Raw genomic sequence first — 4,487 nt, forward strand, 5'->3', positions numbered from 1 at the left:
TTTCAATCAATCCAGAATTTTCCTTAGCATCATGGAAAGTAGAAATATGACATTATTTTTTAAAGTATCAATTATTAAATAATCTCTTTATTAACTAATCCATGTATTAAATAATCTCCATTTATTAAATTAAATTTAATAATTGATTAGATAATAAATAATAATCTCCATTTATTAAAAAGTAATCTCTTATTTATCCCATTTACCTGAGATCTCACCTTTTTAGTGTATTAAATTCTTGAGGACAATAAGATGGTAAGGAAGGGAAAGGCAAAAAGGAATTACCTTGAAGGGTGACTAAGATGATTGCACGGAGCACTATGTTAAACATATTCTGGAACAACTTTAGCATCAGAATGGAGTGCCATGATTGATTACTAAGGACTCCCATGAGCACATATGTGAGGGGGTAACAGGAAAGATGCTTTATATTTGTACATTGTGTTTCATTGATGTCTATCTATTCCTCACCCACTATCATATATGTAGCTTCATGCACCTAATATATATATATATAAAGAATATATATAGCAAAAAATTATAGAATTATAATTTATATAAAATTATAGAAATATAATTATAATTTATAATAAAAATTGTAGAATTACTATGAGAAATTGGCAAATCCACAGCCATTATAGAGCCATTTCAACCATTGTGGAAGATTTTAACACACCTCTTTGTAATTGATAATTCAAGTGGAAAAATTGTAGGTTTTTTCCAGTTTTATTGAGATATAATTGACAAATTGTAATATATTTAAAGTGTATAACGTGATGATTTGATATGTGTATACATTGTGAAATGATTTCCACTACCAAGGTAATTAACGTATCCATCCCTTCGCATAGTTACCTTTTTTTATTTTTTTCGATGAGAAAGCGTAAGACTTACTCTCTTAGTACATTTCAAGTATGCAATACAGCATTGTTAACTATGGTCATCATGCTGTACATTAGATCCTCGGAACTTACTCATCTTATAACTAAAAGTTTGTACTGTTTTACCTACCTCTCCCCATTTTTTCCACCCCCACAAATAGTGTTTGTCTTTCTCTGTCTCACTTACTTTGCTTACCGTAATGTCCTCCAGGTTCATCCAGGTTGTCAAAAATGGCTGTATTTCCTTCTTTTTTTTTAATTGACAAGCTGGAATTTATTAAAATTAAAGCCTGCTCTGCAAAAGACAATATTTTTTAGGGCAGTGAAAATATTATGTATTATATTATAATGATGGATACATGTCATTATACATTTGTCCAAATCCTTGGTCCACAGCACCAAGAGTGAACCCTAAGGTAAACTGCGGACTTTGGGTGATTATGATTCGTCAATATCGATTCATCCTTGTTAAAGAATATCATTCTGGTGAGTGATGTTGATAATGAGGGAAGTTATGCACATGTAGGGACAGAAGGTATTTGGAAAATCTCTTTACCTTCTTCTCAATTTTGATGTAAACCACAAACTGCTCTAAAAAATAGTCTTAAAAAAAAGATGGTAATGAAACTTTCTCATGGAGTGATGAGGTTAAAAGGGGATGATGTATTTTGTGAACAAGGGCAATATCTAGCTTATAATAAACTAGCATTCATAATTGTTAATTCCTTTCCCCAGCTTTATTCTCCAAATAGGATGAACAAGCATTGTACCAGTTCTCTTTTCTAGTTTACTAATTCTATATTCCAAGTATAATGAAATGTATAAATGATGAACATTAATGTTCACATATTTCAAAAAATGAGTGCAAATTATTTTACAATTAGCATGGTATAAAATAGATTAATGGAAGAATACTATAAATAATAAAGCTTCCTCTAATTTCACTACCTAAAAAAAAAAAGACAATGTCAAGATAATGAGAAGACAAGCCACAAAGTGTTAGAAAATATTTGCAAAGGACACATCTGACGAAGGACTGCTACCCAAAATACACAAAGAGCTCCTAAAACTCAATGACAAGAAAACAAACAACCCAATCCAAAAGTGGGCCAAAGACCCTAACAGACACCTCAGCAAAGAGGATACACAGATGGCAAATTAAGCATATGAAAAATCTGTTTTACATAATATGTTTTCAGAGAAATGCAAGTTAAAACAACAGTGAGATGCCACTACACACCTATTAAAATGTCCAAAGTCCTGGACACTGACAGCACCAAATGCTGGCAAGGATTCCTTCTTCTTTTAAGGCTGAATAATGTTCCATTGTACGTGTATACCACATTTTCTTTATCGATTCATCCGTTGATGGATACTTAAATTGTTTCCATATGTTGACTATTTTGAATAATGCTGCGATGAACATGGGAGTACAGATATCTCTCTGAGATTATGATTTCATTTCTTTTGGGTAAATACCCAGAAGTGGGACTGCTGGATCATAAGGTAGTTCTATTTTGAATATTTTGAGGAACCTCCACAGTGGCTGTACCAATTTATATTCTTACCAATGGTGAAAAATGGTTCTGTTTTCTCCACATCCTTGTCAGAACTTGCTATTGCTTGGTTTTGGCTGATAGCCATTTTAATAAGTGGGAGGTGATATCTGATTGTGGTTTTGATTTGCATTTCCCAGATGACTAGTGATGTTGAGCACATTTTTATGTACCTGTTAGCCATTTGTATGTCTTCTTTGGAAAAGTGTCTACTCAGTTCCTCCTCCAATTTTTCAATTTGTTAGTTTTTTTTTTTTTAATTTATTTTATTTATCTTTGGCTGCATTGGGTCTTTGTTGCTGTGTGCGGGCTTTCTCTAGTTGCGGCGAGCGGGGGCTACTCTTTGTTGGGGTGCATGGGCTTCTCATTGCGGTGGCTTCTCTTGTTGCGGAGCATGGGCTCTAGGCGCATGGGCTTCAGTAGTTGTGGCACGCGGGCTCAGTAGTTGTGGCGCACAGGCTCTAGAGCGCAGGCTCAGTAGTTATGGCGCATGGGCTTAGTTGCTCCGCGGCATGTGGGATCTTCCCAGACCAGGGCTCGAACCCGTGTCCCCTACGTTGGCAGGCAGATTCTTAACCACTATGCCACCAGGGAAGCCCCGTTTGTTTGTTTTTACTGAGTTGTATGAGTTCTTGATATATTTTGGATATTAACCCCTTATCAGATATATGATTTGCAAATATTTTCTCCCATTCAGTAGGTTGCCTTCTCATTTTGTTGTTAGTTTCCTTTGCTGTGCAGAAGCTAGTTTGATGTAGTTTTTAGTTTTTAGTTTGATGTAGTCCCACTTATTTATTTTTGCTTTTATTGCCTTTACTTTTGGTGTCAAATCTAAAAAATCACTGTCAAGATGGATGTCAAGGAGATTTTCTCCCATGTTTTCCTCTACGAGTTTTACCGTTTCAGGTCATTCATTTAAGTCTTACTCCACTTTGGGTTGATTTCTGTGTATGTTGTAAGACAGATGTCTAATTTCATTCTCTTGCATGGGAATATCCAGTTTTCCCAACACCATTTATTGAAGAAACTATCCTTCCCTCATTGTGTTTTCATGTCTCCTTTCTCAAAAATTATAGTTGACTATATGTATATGGATTTATTTCTTATCTGTCTATCACCGGTGCATCGGCCATTTCCTCAGTTCTTGCCCTCTTGAGGGAAAGAATTCAGTTGAGAGGCATAGAGCATTTTTAAGCAGCGAGAGTTTTATTAAGCAGAGCAAAAGTACAGTCCCGAGAAAGGACGAGAGCGCGCTGTTGGAAACCAGAAGCAGCCCTGCAGTGGGGTAGGGTTGGGTTTTTTTTTTAGAGTGGTGGCCCCTCCCTGTGTCCTGTGTCATTTGACTGACAAGTTGATTGACAGCTTGAGGTTATGTAAGTTTTCTCCTAGTGTCCAGGCGCTTACCCATAAGCACCCAAGTGAAACCCACGGGGGGCGGCAGAGGGGCAAAAACTGCAATGCTAATTCATTACAAATATGGTGCATGCCCCATAGTGTTTATCAGTAAAGCATTTAAAACAAATGAATACAATGATTACCTCTGTTCTTACAGAAGTTTGTGCATTTATTGTGTTCTTCTTCTTTCCTTACTAAATTTTATAAAATATCCACCTTGAGTATTGTCCGTAATTCATTGTTACAGAGGTGGCCCTCCCAAAAACTCAGAAATGAGGATAATACAGCTGCCATTAGAGTTAAGCTCTGTCGCCCATGCACAGTGGATCAGTACATAGACACAAAACATCATGAGAAGATAAAGTGAATTCCAGGCTGGAAGGGCTTGAGTATGACTTGTTTCAATATATCCACATATTTAATAATAAAGGATTTTTTAATCAAAAAGATGGTCTGCTAAACCATGGGAACATAAATAAATATCTTCAGAGATTAGTATTGATGGTACTCATCCTAATAATTCCCAGGGAAATTGAGTTTTAGCAATCAGGCTTTCAATTTTTCTTGGAATTATGCTTTGAAAGAAACTATTAAGAGCTAACTCTGCTTGAGTGCTCACTGTGCCAGTCAGTGTTTCAAGTATTTTCCATCTATT

Source organism: Eubalaena glacialis, chromosome 9 (genome assembly GCF_028564815.1).
Source record: "Eubalaena glacialis isolate mEubGla1 chromosome 9, mEubGla1.1.hap2.+ XY, whole genome shotgun sequence".
In the NCBI taxonomy this organism is placed as follows: domain Eukaryota; kingdom Metazoa; phylum Chordata; class Mammalia; order Artiodactyla; family Balaenidae; genus Eubalaena; species Eubalaena glacialis.